We start from the raw sequence: 22,937 nt of genomic DNA, 5'->3' as shown, positions 1-22,937 counted from the left end.
TTTTTTTGTGCTTTTTAAAAATATTTATTTATTTGAAAATTAGAGCAGTGGAGAGAAGGAGAGACTGACAGGGAGAGAGTAATCTTCCATCCCCAAATGGCTGCAACAGCCAGAGCTGACCCAGCCAGAAGCCAGAAGCCTGGAACCCCATCCTGGCCCATCTTGGTCTCCTGTGAGCATGGCAGAGGTACAGACACTTGGACCATCTTCTATTATCTTCCCAAGTGCATTGCCAGGAAGCTGAATCAGCTGTGGAGTGGCCAGGGTTCAAACCAGTGCTCCAATATGGGACACTGGTGTTACAAGTGGTATCTTAACCTGCTGTGCCTTGATGCTGGCCCCATACAACAAAGCTGTCACCTCCTGGCCCCAGTATGACTGAGGACCAGGCCCGCAGCACACACCTACCCCCTCCCCCAGCTGTTCCTGAATAGGCTGTCGGGAGCCTCATGCCTCACCCCACGGCAGACCCCTGCCCACCACGCCCCATTCTCTCTCTGTTTCCCCCATGGACTGAAAACCACAGACCTTTCTTTGTGAGCACAGACATCCCCCTCTCTGCCTTGCTGACGTTCAATCCCTGGCCCTGAAAGCTTGGCACCACCACGTCATGGGTTCTTCCAGTCTGGCTGCTGTTCTCCATCCCCGCTGCCATCGGAGGGCAGAGCCAGCACTGTATGGCCCGCATCTTCAGACTCGCGTAGAGCTGCTCAGTGCCTGACCTGGAGGGAGAGCACGAAGTGCCTGGTGGGCCTCTTTGGCTCCAGACCCAGCACACACGGAGAGGCCCGGTGGGGAGCAGGCTCTGACCTCCCTCTGGAGGCTCCGCCCCAAAGGTCTGTCGAGGTCCCTGTCTCGGGACATGTTCTCCAGCATAGGCAATGCTGTCAACACTGCCTCTCCTTGGAGAATTTGTTTACAAAAAAACAGCATCTCGGCTCAGACATGAGCTTTACCAGCTGCCCCTAACTTGAGGGTTTTCCAAGCACCAAGTGCATGACTGTTTTTTTTTTTTTTTTTTTTTGAGACTGATTGGCTGGCCCTTTAAAACGAGACATAATACTGCTTCCCATTTACCAACTGGTCAAATCAGGACAAAGACAAATTAGGTAATTAACTGCCCTCCCTGTTGTGAGGCAGGGCCCCAGCTGACTTCTAGCCCAGCCTCGGGGCGCACAGGGCCATCATCAGCGGCCCTCAATAAAGCCATTCACTGAGCTGCATGAAAACTCTCCGCAAAATCAGTAGAAAATGTGAAGGCTCAGCCAGGGCTTTGTCGTCACCGGGTGCTCAGAAGTTGCGCTTCCTTACAGAAGCGCCCCACTTCTCAGGATCCCTGGTGTCCGGGTCCAGAGGCTCTTCCGCCACCCTCAGGCAGGAAGGTGCCACGTGCCAGGCACCTGTGGCACCAGGAGCAGACAACAGAGCCACAAGGCACAGACAGGCTCAGCCTGAGGGTTCGCTTCCCGTGCCTGTTCTGGGTCTTGTGAGTGAGCAGCCAACTCGCCCTCAGTAGACACCTGGAGCTTGTGAGCTGCCGCCTGTTTACCCTCAGCCTCACGTGGTGGGAAACAATGAAGTCATGTCATGTCTGCGAGGCAGACACGGAAGGAAGCAGACGTTTACAGAGGCAGAGCCTGAAGTGAGGATTTGGGGTCAAGGCACTTACTTGGGAGGGGACCCCAGGAAGCATCATGGGTCCCATGCTCATGAGACAGGGAAGGGAGGGAAGCAGCTGGCAAACAGTAATGCAGTTTAATCTCCTGGGCAACTCAGGGCACCAGGGGAGAGTCGGTTCGCCCGTGGTGGGGGAAGAGCGGAGACTCAGGTGCCCCCCGTCGGTCACTGGATGAAGACTGCTGGGGAGGGGCTTGCTGATGCCCTGGTCCTTCTGTCTGCCTCAGGGATGCCGTCAGTCAGAAGGCAGCTGGTGGCGTCTGGAAGGGCTGGTCATAGCACAAATCCTCCGGCTACTGCAGAGGCCGAGAGGGGCTTCCAAAGTCATGAAGAATAAATAAGTCAGTTATCGGCGCTTTTTCTGTAAAGGGCCCGTGCTTGCCACTTGGGTTGCTATAATAAAACACCATCATCTGGGTGACTCCCACAACAGGAAGTTATCGCTCACCATTCTGGAAGCTGGGAGTCCAAGATCAAGGAGGCAGTGTGGCTGGGTTCTCGTGAGGGTCCTCTTCCAGGTTTCAGACAACCATCTCTCTCGCTGTATTCAAGGGACAGAAAAGAGAACGAGAGAGTTCAGAGGGGTCACTTGGTGGTGGTGGGGGGGGGGGGTGGGGGGCACTGATCCTATTCATCAGGATTCCAGGCTCCAAAAGGTCCCATCTCCTGATGCCATCACATTAGGGGTTAGAAGTGCAGCATTTGCATTTGAGGGGCACATGTACATTCAGTCCATTATAGCAGAGTACTAAATATCTTAGGCTTTGTGTACTACAAGGTCTGTGCCCCAGTGACCATTGTTGTAGTATAAAAGTAGTCACAGACATTACCTAGACAGATGAGCAATGCAGTGTCCCAATAACAAGTATTCACATAAACAAATCGAGCAAATCTACAAATTCAGAAGTGAGCTGGATTCACCTTGTAGGTCATACTTTAACACTGGCTGGGAAGGAGGGGGGAGGGCGGAGCCAAGATGGCGGAATAGTGAGGGCGCGCACCGATAGTCCGGGAAAATTTAGTTTAATAAAAGGGGAGTTACGGTAGCCGCAGAAAAAAGAACCAGGAAAAAATTGCACGGGAATCGTGAATCGGAGGACCTACTGGGAGAACAAGGTCGCCCACCGCGCGGAAGCCAAGTCGCGGGACGGAGCCGCAGAAGCCCCAGTGCTCCAAGGGGAGTGCATGCCACACAGACAACAGCGGGGAGACTTGGGACGCTCCACACATCGGCGCTGGAAGGGGAGGTGAGCTCAATAACCCGAGACATTGGTGGGGAAACGGGGGTCAGAATCTAGAGGGGGGCCGGAAAGTGCAGCAAACTCACTACCAGAAAGAAGGAAAAAAAAAAGCTTCGGGGTTTCTCTTCCCCCTAACCTTGCAAAGGTTACAAGGCTGCAAGGCTAGAATTCCCAAGAGACAAAGAGCAGGCCTGCGCTCTGGATTTACATATCAATGGGGGAGAGCTAAGCAACTGAGTCACTACAATTCAGTAGCCTAGGCAACCCAGTGGGAGTCCAGAGGAGCCAAAGACTGGAAGCTAAATACCATAAATTCTGCACAGCCTTGCCCTGCGGTGTTACTTACCCCCTGAATAAATAAAATAAATAAATAAATAAAAAGAGAGAGATTTACCACGCATAACCTGAGGGTGTCACCTTTGCACACCCTTAACCTGGAAGAACCAGGCAGAGCTCTCAGGCCGCACCCATCTCAAGACTCCAAGGCTCCTCCAACAGCAGGCAGTCCACTTAACACGGACACAGTATAAAAAAAAAAAAAAGAAAGAAAGAAAAAAAAAAACGCACAGTGACGCAAGAAGAATTAACTATGCCAAGTAACAAACACAGAAATAGAGGGAGCAAGATCAACGATGACACTATGATGCCTCCAAATAAGCAAAACACCCCAAGCCAAGAGTATGAAGATGATGAGATAGAAGAAATGCAAGATACGGATTTCAAAAAATTTATGATAAGAACATTTAGAAGTTTTCAAAAGCAAATCCTTGAACTACAGAAATCCTTAATGGACAAGATTGAAAATCTCTCTCGTGAAAACGAAATTTTAAGGAAGAGTCAAAATGAAACTCAGAAACTAGTAGAACAGGAAAGTGTTATAGTGAAGAGAAATCAAAATGAAATGAAGAGCTCAATAGATCAAATGACAAACACATTAGAAAGCCTTAAAAACAGAATGGGTGAAGCAGAAGAGAGAATATCGGACTTAGAAGATAGAGCACAGGAAAACATACAGTCAAACCAAAGAAAAGAAGAGGAAATTAGAAACCTAAAAAATATTGTTGGGAATCTACAGGATACTATCAAAAAAACCAACATTCGAGTTCTAGGAGTTCCTGAAGGCATGGAGAGAGAGAAAGGATTGGAAGGCCTTTTTAGTGAGATACTAGCAGAGAACTTTCCAGGTTTGGAGAAGGACAGAGATATCCTAGTACAGGAAGCTCATAGAACCCCCAATAAACATGACCAAAAGAGATCCTCACCACGACACGTGGTAATTAAACTTACCACAGTGAAACATAAAGAAAAGATCCTAAAATGTGCAAGAGAGAAACGTCAGATTACTCTCAGAGGATCTCCAATCAGACTCACAGCTGACTTCTCATCAGAAACCCTACAAGCTAGGAGGGAATGGCGAGACATAGCACAGGTGCTAAGAGAGAAAAATTGCCAGCCCAGAATATTATATCCTGCCAAGCTCTCATTTGTGAATGAAGGTGAAATAAAGACCTTTCATAGCAAACAGAAATTGAAAGACTTTGTGGCCACTCGTCCGGCCCTGCAAAAGATACTTAAAGATGTGCTACACTCAGAAACACAGAAACACGGCCATCAATATGAAAGAAGGGAAAGGAAGAACACCTACCAGTAAAAGAGCATGGGAAGCTCAAAGCATATACTAGAAAATATTTCCGGGAAAATGGCAGGGCAAAGTCACTACGTATCAATAGTCACATTGAACATTAATGGTCTGAATTCTTCAGTTAAAAGACACCGTTTAGCTGACTGGCTCACAGAACACAACCCAACGATTTGTTGCCTACAAGAAACACATCTCTCTAACAAAGAGGCATGCAGACTGAAAGTGAAAGGTTGGAAAAAGATATTCCATGCCAACAGAAACCAAAAAAAAGCAGGTGTAGCCATATTAATATCAGACAAAATAAACTTTAATACAAAAACTGTTAAGAGAGACAAAGAGGGACACTATATAATGATTAAGGGTTCAATTCAACAGGAAGATGGAACTATTATAAATGTATATGCACCTAATTACAGGGCACCGGTCTATTTAAAAGATATGTTAAGGGACTTAAAGGGAGATTTAGATTCCAATACAATAGTACTGGGGGACTTCAATACTCCACTCTCAGAAATAGACAGATCATCCGGACAGAAGATCAACAAGGAAACAGCAGATTTAAATGACACTATAGCCCAAATGGATCTAACAGATATATACAGAACTTTCAACCCTACATCTACAGACTTCACATTCTTCTCAGCAGCGCATGGAACCTTCTCTAGGATTGACCACATACTAGGCCATAAAGCAAGTCTCAGCAAATTTAAAAGAATTAGAATCATACCATGCAGCTTCTCAGACCACAGCGGGATGAAGCTGGAAATTAGCAACTCAGGAAACCCCAGAAAGTATGCAAACACATGGAGACTGAACAACATGCTCCTGAATGAACACTGGGTCATTCAAGAAATCAAAAGAGAAATCAAAAACTTTCTGGAAGTAAATGAAGACAACAACACAACATATCAAAACTTATGGGATACAGCAAAAGCAGTATTGAGAGGCAAATTTATAGCAATAGGTGCCTATACCAAGAAATTGGAAAGGTACCAAATAAATGAGCTTTCAGCGCACCTCAAGGACCTAGAAAAACTGCAGCAAACCAAACCCAAATCTAGTAGGAGAAGAGAAATAATTAAAACCAGAGAAGAAATTAACAGGATTGAATCCAAAAAAACATTACAAAAAATCAGCCAAGCGAGAAGCTGGTTTTTTGAAAAAATAAACAAAATTGACACCCCATTGGCCCAACTAACTAAAAAAAGAAGAGAAAAGACCCAAATCAATAAAATCAGAGATGAAAAAGGAAACGTAACAACAGACACTACAGAAATAAAAAGAATCATCAGAAATTACTACAAGGACCTGTACGCCAGCAAACAGGAAAACCTATCAGAAATGGATAGATTCCTGGACACATGCAACCTACCTAAATTGAACCATGAAGACATCGAAAACCTAAATAGACCCATAACTGAAACAGAAATTGAAACAGTAATAAAGGCCCTCCCAACAAAGAAAAGCCCAGGACCAGATGGATTCACCGCTGAATTCTACCAGACATTTAAAGAAGAACTAATCCCATTTCTTCTCAAACTATTCAGAACAATCGAAAAAGAGGGAATCCTCCCAAATTCTTTCTATGAAGCCAGCATCACCTTAATCCCTAAGCCAGAGAAAGATGCAGCACTGAAAGAAAATTACAGACCAATATCCCTGATGAACATAGACGCAAAAATCCTCAATAAAATTCTGGCCAATAGAATACAACAACACATCAGGAAAATCATCCACCCAGACCAAGTGGGATTCATCCCTGGTATGCAGGGATGGTTCAACATTCGCAAATCAATCAATGTGATTCACCACATTAACAGACTGCAGAAGAAAAACCATATGATTATCTCAATTGATGCAGAGAAAGCATTTGATAAAATTCAACACCCTTTCATGATGAAAACTCTAAGCAAATTGGGTATAGAAGGAACATTCCTCAATATAATCAAAGCAATTTATAAAAAACCCACAGCCAGCATCCTATTGAATGGGGAAAAGTTGGAAGCATTTCCACTGAAATCTGGCACCAGGCAGGGATGCCCACTCTCACCACTGCTATTTAACATAGTTCTGGAAGTTTTAGCCAGAGCCATCAGACAAGAAAAAGAAATCAAAGGAATACAAATCAAGAAGGAAGAAGTCAAACTATCCCTCTTTGCAGACGATATGATTCTGTACTTAGAGGATCCAAAGAACTCTACTAAGAGACTATTGGAACTCATAGAGGAGTTTGGCAAAGTGGCAGGATATAAAATCAATGCACAAAAATCAACAGCCTTTGTATACACAAGCAATGCCATGACTGAGAAAGAGCTGCTAAGGTCAATCCCATTCACAATAGCTACAAAAACAATCAAATACCTTGGAATAAACTTAACCAAGGACGTTAAAGATCTCTACGATGAAAATTACAAAACCTTAAAGAAAGAAATAGAAGAGGATACCAAAAAATGGAAAAATCTTCCATGCTCATGGATTGGAAGAATCAACATCATCAAAATGTCCATTCTCCCAAAAGCAATTTATAGATTCAATGCAATCCCAATCAAGATACCAAAGACATTCTTCGCAGATCTAGAAAAAATGATGCTGAAATTCATATGGAGGCACAAGAGACCTCGAATAGCTAAAGCAATCTTGTACAACAAAAACAAAGCCGGAGGCATCACAATACCAGACTTCAGGACATACTACAGGGCAGTTGTAATCAAAACAGCATGGTACTGGTACAGAAACAGATGGATAGACCAATGGAACAGAATTGAAACACCAGAAATCAACCCAAACATCTACAGCCAACTTATATTTGATCAAGGATCTAAAACTAATTCCTGGAGCAAGGACAGTCTATTCAATAAATGGTGCTGGGAAAACTGGATTTCCACGTGCAGAAGCATGAAGCAAGACCCCTACCTTACACCTTACACAAAAATCCACTCAACGTGGATTAAAGACCTAAATCTTCGTCCTGACACCATTAAGTTATTAGAGAACATTGGAGAAACCCTTCAAGATATTGGCACAGGCAAAGAATTTCTGGAAAAGACCCGGGAGGCACAGACAGTCAAAGCCAAAATCAACTATTGGGATTGCATCAAATTGAGAAGTTTCTGTACTGCAAAAGAAACAGTCAGGAGAGTGAAGAGACAACCGACAGAATGGGAAAAAATATTTGCAAACTATGCAACAGATAAAGGGTTAATAACCAGAATCTACAAAGAGATCAAGAAACTCCACAAAAACAAAACCAACAACCCACTTAAGAGATGGGCCAAGGACTTCAATAGACATTTTTCAAAAGAGGAAATCCAAATGGCCAACAGGCACATGAAAAAATGTTCAAGGTCACTAGCAATCAGGGAAATGCAAATCAAAACCACAATGAGGTTTCACCTCACCCCGGTTAGAATGGCTCACATACAGAAATCTACCAACAACAGATGCTGGCGAGGATGTGGGGAAAAAGGGACACTAACCCACTGTTGGTGGGAATGCAAACTGGTCAAGCCACTATGGAAATCAGTCTGGAGATTCCTCAGAAACCTGAATATAACCCTACCATTCGACCCAGCCATCCCACTCCTTGGAATTTACCCAAAGGAGTTTAAATTGATAAACAAAAAAGCGGTCTGCACCCTAATGTTTATCACAGCACAATTCACAATAGCCAAGACCTGGAACCAACCTAAATGCCCATCAACGGTAGACTGGATAAAGAAATTATGGGATATGTATTCTTTAGAGTACTATACCGCAGTAAGAAACAACGAAATCCAGTCATTTGCAACAAAATGGAGGAATCTGGAACACATCATGCTGAGTAAAGTAAGCCAGTCCCAAAGGGACAAATACCATATGTTCTCCCTGATCGGTGACAACTGACTCAACACCAAAAAGGAAACCTCCTGAAGTGAAATGGACACTATGAGAAATGGTGACTTGATCAGCATAGCTCTGACTGCTAATGGACAACTTAATACATTATCCCTCATAGTATTTTTTTTTGTCTGTTCTACTTAATATGACTGGTTTAATTCTGTAATTATCACACAGTTATTCTTAAGTGTTGAAAATTAACTGAAATGTGATCCCTGTTAAACATAAGAGTGGGAATAAGAGAGGGAAGAGATGTATAATTTGGGACATGCTCGGGCTGACTTGCCCCAATTGGTAGAGTTGGAAACATACCAGGGGATTCCAATTCAATCCCATCAAGGTGGCATGTGCCAATGCCATCTCACTACTCCAAGTGATCAATTCCAGTTCACAATTGATCATAATGAAAGGACTAAGAGTCAAAGGGAGCACATAAACAAGTCTAGTATCTGCTAACACTAACCGATAGAATAAATAAAGGGGAGAGTGATCCAACATGGGAAGTGAGATACTCAGCAGACTCATAGAATGGCGGATGTCCTAAATAGCACTCTGGCCTCAGAATCAGCCCTAAAGGCATTCCGATCTGGCTGAAAAGCCCATGAGAGTATTTCAGGCATGGAAAGCCAAGACACTCTGGCAAAAGATCTCTGCGAGTGAGATCCCAGTGGAAAGAACAGGTCTTCAAAGAGGGAGGTGCCTTTCTCTGAAGGGAGGAGAGAACCTCCACTTTGACTATGACCGTGTCTAAACAAGATAAGAGTCGGAGAACTCAAGGGGCTTCCATAGCCTTGGAAACTCATAACTGGTGCATAGGGAGATTACTGATGCCATAAACAGGAGTGTCAATTGGTAAAGTCAACAACAGGAGTCACTGTGCACTTACTCCTCATGTAGGATCTCGGTCCTTAACGTGCTGTACACTGAGGCTTAATGCTATAACGAGTACTCAAACAGTATATTTCACTTTGTGTTTCTATGGGGGTGCAAACGACTGAAATCTTTACTTAATGTATATTAAACTGATCTTCTGTAAAAAAAAAAAAAAAAAAGAAAAAAAAAAAAGAAAGAAATTTTCAATTCCCAACTTGACTCTCACTGGGATTAAACATGACAATAGGTCTGATCTGATTTCATCATCATTTAAAAAAAATCATCTATTATTTTTCACTTTATGTTTCTGTGTGGGAGCAAACTGTTGAAATCCTTACTTAAGGTATACTAAGCTGATCTTCTGTATATTAAGATAATCGAAAATGAATCTTGATGTGAATGGAAGGGGAGAGGGAGTGGGAAAGGGGAGGGTTGTTGGTGGGAGGGACGGTATGGGGGGGGAAGCCATTGTAACCCATGAGTCATACTTTGGAAATTTATATTCATTAAATAAAAGATAAAAAAAAAAAAAACACTGGCTATAAAATAAGAGTTTAGCGAATACCTACTAAGTACTGGTGCCTTATGTACATTAACTGACTCCCTTTCTAAAGGTGGGTATTACTACTCTTATTTAACGTGAGTGAGCTGGTTGGTGAGCCTGGATCACCTGTCTGATGACGCTGTATTGGTTAGCAGGAAGACCTTAGTCATGCTCGGGACGAAAGCACGTGCTTTTCTTGAACTAGTAAGGTATCTATGAAATATTACCAAATAATAGAGAATTACCAAAAGTCCAGGAACTTTTGATTAAGTGAAAAACTGAAATATAATATTGTATAAAATTATAATCCTAACCATATTTTAATGGACAAAAAGAGCTTTGAGGAATATCTAACAAAATTTAGGTGATCATTTCTGAAGGGATATGGTCACAGATTACTTTTAAAAAAGATTTATTTATTGATTTGAAAGGCAGAGTTACAGAGATGGGGAGGGAGGATAGAGAGACAATCTGTGGTTCACTCCCCAAATGGCTGCAATAACCAGGGCTGGGCTAGGTGGAAGTCAGGAACCCGGAACTCCATCCACGACTCCCATGTAGGTGGCAGGGGCCTGAGTACTTGGACCATCTTCTGCTGTTTTCCCAAGTACATTAGCTGAGAGCTGGATCAGAAGTGGTGCAGTAGAGACTTGAACAGGCACCCATATAGGATGTCAGTGTTGCATGATGGCTTAACCACTGTGCCATAACAACGACCTCTCAGATTACTTTTGTATTTCTTAACTTTTGTCTATTTTACAAATATCCTACAATGGACACATGGAACCTTTATAGTATTAGCAAAAGTATAGTAAAGAACACTAGGAGAACAAAGGAAAATGATATTTAATCGTAGTAATTTCTGCCAGAAACAGACATGGTAATCAAGTGATGATGGTAAGGCAGGGAAATATAAAACTTCTATTCATATTGATCTACCTTAGAAAATAAGAAAGATTTTATTTTGTACTAACTTAATACTTGAGCAACCCTGGCTCCCTTTTCCAATCCACATCATGGCCACATGTCTGGGGCCTATGGAATCCTGTTGGGGAAACAGCAGTCTTCAACAAAGTGGCTTGACCATGGTGCCCATGCTTCGCTACTTCTACTGTACTGTAAAGTATATCGCCACCTGTCCCATCTTGTGAGAACCCAGGTGAGTGATGAATTGTTATTTGGTGCTTGTTTTTTAAGCTTTAAAATACTCCTGCAAAGAAAACATCCAGGTAAGGGTAAAATCCATGCAGGCACAAGCAAACACGTTGGTACTTCTGAATGTGTTTCTTCTCCTCCAGATTACAGGTGCCTTGATGATATTCTACAATGATGATCTCTTAATCTTACCACATAAAATTCAGCCAACACAAACCACATCTAAATTAGAAGGATTCTATTTGAAATTTGAATTTACAGTCATTGTTATAAAGATAATTTATACACCCTAGATATGCAGGCATTGGGCTTCAAGAGTATAGGGCATCCTGAATACCGGACTTCAGAGAATTTCTCACTCTTACTCCCATAGTAACATGGCTGAAATTATACATAGCTATAATTTGGCACCGTGGCAATGAATCAAAAGGCATCCTTTGTCAGAAACACATTTGGAAGGCACACAAAAACATGAGGCGAAATGACCATCAGAATGCATTATAGAATTTCAGTGTTCTGCCAAGCAGGTGGATTAAGGAGCAGATGTTTCCAGCACATTTGAGTTTATGGATTTGAGTGATTCTGTCCCAATGTCTCTTCTACTTGTGCAGACTGTACGCTGCGAACTCCAGAGGCATCATTCCTCTGTGGTCTGCATGACAGGTGTCCTTGACACTGCACAGTGCACATTCTGCAGGCTCTGAGGGAATGACCCAGAACGATGCATGTGAAGAACTACTTTTATCTAAGCCATGAAAGAAAAGTTGTATTGGAGGAGATACGGTCTCAATAATTTATTCTGCAATAGTAACTTTGCTTTATAGGAACACTGTAGAAACATAACCACTAGAATTTTAAAAAGATTTCAGAGTAGGGTTATAGAGATAGCATCACTCATGAAATTCATTCAGAGTCCATTATAGCAAGCTATTGCAGTAAAGAAATAAACCTGGAGGTGCACATAGTGCCACAGAGTACCACTGATGTGATTGTATGTAAGAAGGGAAAGGAAATCTGAATTGTAGAATTTTCATAAGACTTCATTATGACAGAGGGTATGACCATAAATTTCCGCTGGAACACATTGTACTTGAAATAGCTGTTGAACTCAAAGAAGGGTTATGCGTTTTTCATTTACAAAAAGACACAGTAGCAAATTTCATGACCTTTTCTGTTATGACAAATAACTCCCAGCAGTGTGCCACAGGTAGATTTAAAAAAAAATACATTTAATCTGACCCTTCAAGATAGAGAATAAGAAAGTAAGAAGTTTTCTACAGAAATTCTTGTGTTAAAGAGCATTTTTAAAATCATTCCCATTGCTGTGTGATTTTCTTGCCAATAGAGTTGTGTGTCAGCTATAATAATGTTCACATATGCACACTTAAGCTGAAGGCTCTAGCTTGCTTAACTATCTTCTAAATGAAGTTTCAATGGGTTTTGGATCCATTTGTTTAAAAATGTAAAAATGAAATATCTTCCAATTAGTTAGCAAGAATAACAGCCTGACATCAGGAAGATGGAAATTTACTAGCCCAATTTCAACAAAAACCTTTACATAATTGGTAGATGGCATTGAAAAATGAGAATCATGATGTAGTAAACACAGCCACCAAGGCTCTTCCTCCATTTGGATCGACACCTCTTTTTGAGAAATCCTTTTAGAGTCTGACAGCCATTAAATCTAAGCATTTTTAAAAATGAATTTAGAACTTTAATATCCTGCTGTACCATGAAGTGTTAAAATTTCATATGTAATGAAGCATATCTAATCTGAATACTTAGTTTTGAATTTCATTATGAATTCCAGTGGCAGCAAAAAAAAAGTGACAGCAAAGGATTTTAACATATGAACAATTTATGATATTATCTGTCTTATCTTTATCACAATCCTTTAAATGTTCTATTTTTGTGTATATTACATAATGCATGTATATTTATATATAGAAATACATACAATTTTAGTATAGCAATATACAAATATATGTAAATTAATAACACATATTTAAATATATACATATACTAAAATAAAAGTTAAATCTACATCTAGTATAAATAAAAGTTCAGAATTTTATCCCATCTGACTTTGAGGCAGGGCAAGGGAAAGTGAAGGTTTACTGAAGGGGCAACGTTGCACTGAGCCTTACGGCAAAAGTAGCAATCAAACCATAATTTTAACTACATCATGAAAGCAGAGACATATATTATATTTCTTTTTTTTAAATTTTATTTAATTTATTTGAAAGGCAGAGTTACAGAGAGAGGCAGAGACAGAAAGAGAGGTCTTCCACCATCTGGTTCACTCCCCAGATGGCCAGGAGCTTCTTCTGGGTCTCCCACATGGGTGCAGGGGCTCAAGGACCTGGGCCATCTTCTACTGCTTTCCTAGGCCATACCAGAGAGCTGGATTGGAAGAGGAGCAGCCAGGACTAGAACCGGTGCCCATATGGGATGCTGGTGCTTCAGGCCAGGGCTTTAACCCGCTGAGCCACAGCGCCGGCCTCTAGAGACATATATTTCTTTATCTCATCTTAGTAATCATTGAGAATCACAGGAGTGTGGGTTTAGAGCAAAGGACAGGATACTGTCCTGCTGACAACTGGAAGAATCCTTAAATTTTCCTGCACCACAGAGGGTGGAAATGGAATAGTGAAGAATGCATTTCTGAGGGTAAAGAGCTTAGAGCCAGCCCCTTGCCTGCACCCCCAATCCAGGGCTGCCTCTTCACAGCCTTGTGAGTCGTATCAAGGTATAGCTCAAACATCCCTTCCACAAACTTCCTCTGAGTTGTAGGGTAGTTCTGTTTCCTCTCAACATCTGTGGTCAGTAGCTCAGGTATGTCTCACCTGCTGAGCTAGGGCAGTTCCGAGGGAGGAGGGTTCTAGGTATCAGTCTGTTTTCTGCTGCTGTAACAGAGTAACAAAAAGTAGATAAATTTTGAACAACAGAAGTTTATTTGGCTAAAAATTCCAGTGGCTGGGAAATCCAGGACTGAGGGTCTCTAGTGAGGGTCTTCATGCTGCTGTCCCTGGGCCTAGAAAATTCTTCCCATATGTCACATTTCTTTCTTTGGAAAGAAGTCCTGAAAAACCATTGTGACATCTCATCTAGAAGTTAGCTCCAGATTCAATATCATGAACATCCCGAAATCCAGACTCCGAAGGCCCCACCCCAGACCTGTTAATTCTCTGGCAGGTGATTCTTACACTAAAGTTTGAGGAATTTAATTCAAAATTAATTCAAAAATTGAGAAACTTAATTTTAAAAGTATACATTAAGCACCCACTCTCAATGACATACATTGCCCTAGGTTTTTACCTAAATGCCTTCACTTTGTGTAGCCCTTTTATCTTACAACTACTATGTTGTATTTCTTCGTAAAGTATACCATGCCTTAGGTTCCTCTGAGTCAGCTACTTGCAGCAGGGAAGCTTCTCAATAAATGTTTTAGGGTAAATGAATAATCAAACTAATATTTCTGATTCCCTAGAGAAGTGCTTTTTCACACCTGAGCATTTTCATTCAAGACCTTTGTATAAGGATCTTGTGCTAGGAAAGATGTCTGCTCCTCCATGAACTTTTTGAGGTACTCAGAAATCTATTATCACTGAACTGACCATCAGCTAAAGATACTATGTATTTTTTTCTTTCATGCTAAGTTATGTCTTTCCTATTTCTTCCACTGGAAACTTGTGAGAAACAGACTTTGGACAGAATGTAGGACTTGAAATTATGCATTCATTAAAGAACCATCCACTGTCCTTCTAACATGTACTCAGCACTCTTCCAGGCTCTGCACATATGGAAAGGAGCAACAGTCTTTGCCTTCCAAGAGCAAATAGTGTTATGAAACATTTAGCTGCTATTTTTGGTTGGTTGGTTTGGGCTGAGGATGTCAAAATATAGGAAAATAATTTTGACACTGATTATATCAAACGTTTCACAGTTCTTCCTGGCTTTCTACTACTAGAGGTTCAGGAAACATCTTCTATGACTCCACCAAAGGCATTGTTTAGAATGGATACGTATTCAGGACCAAGGACAGAGCGTTCCTTGTGCCTAGAAACAAAAATTCCAGTAAGTTCCATTCAAACATAAAAAAGTTTCTACCTCGTCTACTAGAGATTCAGAGATTAAACAGGCACAACCATGATTCTCTAAGAATTCCTAAAATATAGTGTGACAGAGACACAGCACAGCGAGGCAATGTAATGTTGCAGTGACCATCAACCATGGCCAGATCATATTTCTCTGCTTGGTCCTCCAAGATCTTCAGAAATTTGTCTGTTATGTCCAAGCCATGCACATGAAGAAGCTGAGACTTGTTTGGCATATAAGACAGCAAAATATTTCAGAAATTACAATTCCCTTTCGCCCTGGGCTACATCTGTCCAAATTGAATTTACTTGAACAACGGGATAGCTATTACAGCAGCACTCATTCAGCACTGTAATCTAATGAGATGGCTTTGGATACTATTAAAAGTTAAATCAGTCGATAAATGAAATATTAAAATCACCAGAGAATTGGCCCACTGTACAAAATATTAACACTGCAAGCTCTAAATCAAACGCTGAACATGAATTTAGCTAAAGCCATTAAAACAAGACTGTGGACCCTGCCTTGAATTTTGGAATTCTGCCTGAGAAGAGCTTTTCAGAAGCTCAGTTTTCCCTTTTGTAGCTGCCTTGGTGCAAGAGAGCTCAGCACACAGGGCTCTGTCAGTATGCTAGGCAAGCCCGCTCTGGGAGCCCACACACTTAGGACTTGATGCGTGAAATCACAGAATAACTGAAAAGTGCTTCACCTGTTACCTTCAGTCCCTCACTACAACATGAAGTCTTTTAGGACTTGGATGTGGTCTCACTCCCAAAATTCACATTCTCTCTCTCCCTTTATCTCCACCCCCTTCAACACACTCCCTCCTCCTATCTCTTGGGGGTCTATAAGAGCTACCTAGTAAAGCCCTATTCACCCTTCAAGGCTAGTTCAAATACTATTTCTCAGACCATGGGACAAAAATTCAAGCAAAAAATAGGATATTTTGTCAAGTAGAGGGAATGCTGGGAAGAGGGTAAGCTAGGGATACATGGAAATGATATAGTCAGTAGAAAGTGTGCTATTAACACAGATACCAATAGGTGACCGGTTGATGCTTTATCTCAAATGGAAACTTTAAGAAATGGTATAAAACATCCCCTTCAGAACTACCAACCAAGGTCAGGGGAGCTGAGGTAAGTGCATCAACTTCCAAAAGCACTTATTTGAATGTTGCTACCACAGCCTGCTCCCCAGCACATCCAAAGCCGCGTGTAGGCACAGAAACCATCCATGGTTTCAGGAAATAAATGTACAGGCACAAGGTTGCTACAGTCTGAATTGAGCCTCCCAAATTTCACATCTTGAAGCGTGAACCCCTGATATAACTGTATTTATATAATTGTATGTAAATGATATAATTGTATATATATATACAGCCATAAGGTAGGGTGCTAATCTGATAGGACTGGTGGCCTTACAAGTAGATGCAGAGAGAAAGACACACACACACACACACACACACACACACACTGAGGAAAGGTCCCATGAGGACACAGCCAGAAGGTGCCAACTGCAAGGCAGGAAGATGGCCCTCTGAGAACCTGAACCTTGACCCTGGACTTCAGCCTCCAGAACTGTGCATCCGTTGTTTAAGTCACTTGATCTGTGGCATTTTTATCATGGCAAACCAAGCTTCCTAAGACAGGGTGGCAGATACTGGAATTTGGAACCTGGCTCAAGTGTACTGAGAGGTCAGTGGAATATGGGAAAGGCTTTGAAGACATCTGATACTCCTTTCCCTCCCATCCCTATCAAGACTGAGAGTCAGAGGGCAGGAGCCCAGCAAGGCTTCCCTCCCTGAGCACCAGCCATAGAGAGATAAGAGCAACATTTAGCAAGCACTGCGCTGTGGCAGACACTTTTATAGATCAGTGTTATGAACACTTCACTTACATACAATAGCTAGCACAAGTTTCAGGCTTACAGCTTTGTGAGCTTTGTGAATTTTAATCAATGTGTATTCCATGTAACTACCACCACAGTCAAGTTACAGAAACATTTCTCTCGGGGCCAGTGCTGTGGCTTAATAGGTTAAGCCTCTGTCTGTGGTGCCAGCATCCCATATGGGCACCATTTTGTGTCCAAGCTGCTCCTCTTCCAATCCAGTTCTCTGCTAATGGCCTGGGAAAGCAGTGGAAGATGGCCCAAGTGCTTGGGCCCCTGTACCTACATGGGAGACACAAAAGAACCTCCTGGCCCTGCTCTAGCAATTGTGGCCATTTAGGGAGTGAACCAATGGATGGAAGACCATTTTCTGTTTCTCCCTGTCTCTGTCTGTAACTCTGCTTCTCAAATAAATAAATAAATCTATTTTTAAAAGAAACATTTCTCTCACTCAGAAAATCCCTGATAGCAGTTCCACCTGGGTTCAGGTACCACTGATCGGCTGCTCTCTGTAACTATTGATTGGATGTGTCCTTCCTAAAATTAAAAAAAAATATATTCATTTTCATTTTATTAAAAAGAGAGAGAGAAAAGATGGAAGAGAGAGACCTTCCATTCTCTGGTTCATACTCCAAACATAAGCTCAGGAACCCAGAATTCTATCTGGGTCTTTCACATGGGTTGCAGAGACCCAAGTACCTGAGTCCTCATTTGCTGCCTCCAGGAAGCTGGGTTGGAAGTGGAGTACCCGGGACATGAACTAGGTACCCCGAGATGCACATGTTTCAAGCAGCATTCTTACTTCTGAGCCAAACGCCTGCCCCCTTTCTTAGAGTTTCATATGGAATCACAAGATATGTGTTCTTCTGTGTCTCACTTCTTTTCTAAGCATAATGTCTTCATGAGTCTTCCTTATTGATGCAGGTATCAACCTTTTATTTTATTCTATTGATGGGAAGAATTCCATTAATGAATATATAGTTTCTCCTAACTTATGGTGGAATTATGTCCCAATAAACTCACTGTTAGATAAGAATACCATAAGTCAAAAATGTGTTGAATCCATCTAGCCTACTGAACATCCTGGCTTAGCAACACAGGGTCCTATAGAGGATCAGGTTTTTCCCCTTATGATCAAGAGTTGATTGGGAGGTGCCACTGCTGCCACTTTTCAGGGAGAGGAGATTGTACCAAGTATCAGTAATACAGGATAATATCAAAACTCAAAGTGCAGCTTCTGCTGAATGTCTATCATTTTCTCCCATCATAAAACTGAAAAATAGTTAAGTCAAACTTCTATAAGTTGGGGAACATAATTTATGTACAATAATTTATGTATTCATTCACCTATTGATGGACTTTGGGGATCCTCCACCGATGTTATTGATTAAAGCACCTATCAATATCTGTGCATAAGTTTTATTGTGGACATATGTTCTCATTTCTCTTGAGTAGAATTGCTGTGTCACATGCTAAGCGTATGTTTAATTTTAAGTGGAATTGTATGCTAGATATTTTGAATTTACCTCACTTTATTTGGTGGCCATTCAATCATGAGAGTATTAGTAGTAGTACTATTTTATAGCTAAAGCAATAATAAGCAAGAGAAAGAAATAAAGGGCATCCAAATTGTCATTCTTTGCAAATGACATCACCTCATATACCGAAAACCCCCAAAGACTCCACCAAAATGCCAACGGAACTAGTAAACAAATTCAGCAAAGTTGCAGGCTACAAAGTCAATGTACAAAACCCAGTAGCACTGGTATCCACCAATAGTGAATCATCTAAGAAAGAAACCAAGAAAGCAATTGCATATGCAGAAGCTACAATAAAGAAAAAGAATAAATTTAACCAAAGAGGTAAAAGACTTTCACAACGAAAACTGTAAATCATTGATGAAAGACATTGAAGAGTATTTTGAAATTTGGAGTTAGCATGTAATACTTGTAGTTTTATGGGCTACATATGATGTTTCAACACATACACCCAGTATAAACTGATCATAACAGTTAGCCTTCTCACAGATGTTATTGACAGCTTTTACTTTCTGTCCAGTGTCCAGGAATTCAGCCTGAAAGACTCCATTCACACTGGGCAAGTCTAGTGGAGACAAATGTCTGTATCCCTCCAAACTTCATGCTCAAACTCTAAGCTCAATGCCACAGTATTAGCAGGTGAGGAATCTGGGAGGCAATGAGGCCACAAGGACTCTACTCTCCTGGATAGGATGAGTGACTCTTTTTATTTGTTCATAAAAAGAATTATTTATTTATTTATTTGAAAGGCAGAGTTACAGAGAGAGAGGGAGAGGCAGAGACAGAAAGAGAGAGTTAGAGAGAGACAGAGAGAGAGAGAGCTATCTTCTATCCACTGGCAGCAAAGGCCAGGGCTGGGTCAGGTGGAAGCCAGGAGCCTGGAACCCCATCCAGGACTCCCAGGTGAGTGGCAGAGGCCCAAGTACTCGGACCACCTTCTGATGCTTTCCCAGCTGCATTAATAGGAATCTGGGTTGGAAGTGAGGTAGCCAGGATTCCAACTGGTGCTCACATGGGATGCCAGTGTCACAAGTGGTGGCTTCACCTGCTGAACCACACTGCCAGCCTGGGATGATGACTGTCTAAAAGGACTTGAAGCAGTGAGCTCTTTCTGTACATCATCTGTGACACCCCAGGAAGGGACTACTTTTGCTTAAAATTTAATTTCAAGTTTGGTATTAGCATGTAGTACTTGCACATTTTTAAGGGTACAACCCAACTTTTCAACACACATACATAGCTTCACCTGACCACAGCAGGCCACCAGCCCTTCCATTTCCAAATTTTTGCTGTGAAGAAAGTACCGTCTTAAAAGCAGAGAGCAAGCTCTTTCCAGACACCAAATCTGCTGGTACAATCATCTTAGATGTCCCAGCCTCCAGAACGCAGTGAAGTAAGTTTCTGTTCCTTTTCAATTACCCAGATAGTCTTGATGCCTTGCATCTGAGTGCCCTAGATGAGTCATATTAGCACTCAGTCCCTTTGTGATCCCTTTGTCTTATTAGGCATTGTAGTCAGGAGAGCTGATCAGTTAGCATTTGTTGGCAGCATAGAGAGAGTGGTTTAGAGAGAGCAGAGAAGTGAACACCATTATGGACAGCCCCGGGCCGTTCAGCCCATGCTTGACAGGTTCTGCTTCCTGGACACCATGGGCAGCTGGTGAGGCGGAGTCACGGGTTCCCAGAGTTCTGCGCCCTGGAAGTCTCTCCAGGCTGACATCCGGAGCCCGAGGGTGGTCCTGTTTGCCATGTTGGCAGTGATGCTGCCCTCCTGTGGGAGGTACACAGACCCGCTACGGGACTGTTTCCCGTGTGGGTGCTGCACTCTGCCGCATCCTGCCAGTCCCGCCTTGTGGGAGCTCCTGGTGTGGCTGCGCCCATGGACGCCTGAGAGAGGCCCACGGCAGAGCACGTGAGGACCACTGGCACGGTTCAGCCCCTGCCAAGAAGCAGCCGAGGAGCACAGGTCACCCCGTGAAGCCCCTGGGTGTTCCCTGAGATCCGGAAGCCAGAGGGTACCTCGCAGGCCTCGGCATACTGCTGGGCGTGGGGGCAGAAGGGACATCGGGCCCTCACTGCCACAGCCCGGCATCCCTGCAGTTGGTCTCACAGAGCGCCTAGAGCCAGACCTGGGAGAACAGCTTCTCTCTGATCTCAGTCTCCCGTGACAGCCTCACGTTTGGTGCAGCTCATCAGAACCCACAGATCCCAGGAAGGTCTCGAGTGAGTCTTCCTCTCTCACCCCCAGCCTCTGCCACCTCGGGGCCTCCAGGAGCAGGAGTCCAAAGATCCCCAGGGAGCCCCCATGCTTGACCGTCCCCTACCTGGCAAGAGGAGAGGGGGCTCGCATCTCAGTTGACCCCCCTGAGCCAGTCCCTATGTCTACCTCCACCATCCCCAGTGTCAGGAGTGGTGGGGACGACGCGGAGCCAGAAGCTGTCACAACATGCGAGCCTGAGAGGCTGTGACCTTGGCCGCCACCCAAGAGGAGAGGCAGAGCTGGCAGGGTTTGGCTGAGGGATCCTGAGGCTCCTCCTGCATCCTGCTGGCCCCGGTGAGAGGCCCCGACCTCCACCACTGAAAAGTGGTCCCCCTGTAGCCTCCCTCAGGGCAAGTCAAGAAGAGGGGGCCACAAGCTGGGCTTCCTGGGGGTTTTAATGACCTAGAGGCATTTGCAAGTGTTCCTCCTGCATGAGAAGCATAACTGTATGCTAAAAAGACAGTATTATTATTATTGCTTTTGGAGTGCATTGAAGCAGGGAGAGGGTAAAGGACTTACCTATGCTCATGTAGCTTGTAAGCATGGGTGTGGAGTACACAAGTCTCTCTCGCCCAAGTGCCTGTGTTCTTTCCACTACTAATCTTCCTTTCTTTTATTGACCCAACAAGGACTTGCTGTTGAACCCAAGAAAATTAGTCAAGAGGTACTTACATCCTTCTAATGTCTAAATGGACTTGCTCCAGTAAAGCTTGAGTTACCCAAGTTGGAGTGAGGCACCCCCAGTGAGCTTTCAGAGAAAGGAAACTTAGCTGGGCTTATCAGGGCCAAACCACAAGCATGTCACTACTTACCATGAAAGCCATTTGCTATGGTTGGAAACTCATGTTGAAATCAGATTCAGGTGTTAGAAGTATTTTGAGGACGACCGCCGCCTTGGCGCAGTAGGCTAATCCTCTGCCTGTAGTGCCGGCATCCCGAATGGGCTCCGGTTTGAGTCCCGGCTGCTCCACTTTCCATCCAGCTGGCCTGGGAAACCAGTGGAGGATGACTTAAGTCCTTGGGCCCCTGCACCCACGTGGGAAACCCGGAAGAAGCTCCTGGCTCCTGGCTTCGGATCAGCGCAGCTTCCGCCCTTGCGGCCATCTGGAGGAGTGTACCAGTGGATAGAACACCTCTCTCTCTAAATAAAATAAAATAAAATAAAATAAAAAAAACAAAAAACAAACAAAAAAAAAAGAAGTATTTTGAGGCAAGGCCTCTGGGAGGTGATTAGGATTAGATGAGGTCACAAGGATGGGGCTCCAGGAAGGCATCAGAGGCTTGATGAGAAGAGAAAGAGGGACCCGAGCTAGCGCACTTGCTCCGTCTCACCATGGGTGCCCTGCACCACCTTGTGCTGCAGCTGGAAGGCCCCCTCCACATGCCACACAGGTGCCAGTGCCATGCTCTTGGACCCCAAGAACCAAGGCCAAACAAACCTCTTAATTACTCAGTCCCGGGCATTTTGTTAGAGCAACAGAAAACAGATTAAATGTTACTGAAAGGAAGGGAGGAGTTTATACTTCCCAGTGTGGAGTTCATAGTTTTGAAGTGCATAGCTAATTGATAGCCTATAGCCTGCTAGATGGAAAATACAGTCAGCTAATAATGACTATGAAGGAGATAGTCATTTTTTTCATCAGTTTCTGAGAAAGGTTTCTTAATTCTTAACAGCCAGGCAGTCAAGGGGGGTTAGGGTATCTTATAAGATCAACCTGAATGCCAAGGCAATCCAATCAATTAAAACGTGGTAAATACTACCCCACACAGACTTCAGAACTCATAAACCAGAGAATCAATTCAAGGAAACAAGGAAATAAAGGAACCAGTCAGGGTTAAGGTCAAATCTTTAGCAGGATCCTTAGGGGAGAAATTGGCCTGTTACTGCTAAAGATGCAAACTTTGGCTAATGTCCAGAAACAGAGGCTATTAAAAATGCATTAGAAGAGTCATGTTTACATTTCTATAGTCGACTAAAAGCCTTTCTCATAGAACGGGGACCTTTTTGTATATTATAGTCTTTAGTGCCTGTCAATAAGAGTATTTGAGTTTCAGAGAATTATAGATCTTGGAAAAGTGCAAAATATTCCTTGAATTTACAGCCAGCATATGATATTGAAACAACAATGGCAATAACACCTAGGAGT

General features: G+C 43.0%; 1 long non-coding RNA gene across 2 annotated transcripts; it reads right to left on the bottom strand.

The window, feature by feature from the left end:
• Positions 1 to 21,631, bottom strand: LOC149128193 (uncharacterized). 2 transcript variants are annotated; one of them, XR_016230579.1, is made up of 4 exons: positions 21,463 to 21,631; positions 2,126 to 2,218; positions 529 to 722; positions 1 to 249 (listed from the first exon to the last, which is right to left on the bottom strand). It is a non-coding gene; the product is annotated as an uncharacterized LOC149128193 (long non-coding RNA). The 2 variants fall into 2 exon arrangements; XR_016230580.1 differs by lacking the exon at positions 21,463 to 21,631 and adding an exon at positions 21,310 to 21,442.
• Positions 21,632 to 22,937: the final 1,306 nt, after the last annotated feature.

The sequence above is a fragment of the Oryctolagus cuniculus genome, chromosome 2, assembly GCF_051225735.1.
Source record: "Oryctolagus cuniculus isolate XC-2025 breed Fujian yellow rabbit chromosome 2, ASM5122573v1, whole genome shotgun sequence".
NCBI classification, from domain to species: Eukaryota; Metazoa; Chordata; class Mammalia; order Lagomorpha; family Leporidae; genus Oryctolagus; species Oryctolagus cuniculus.
The sequence above is the reverse complement of the archived record's forward strand: the minus strand, read 5'-3'. Positions and strand labels throughout refer to the sequence as shown.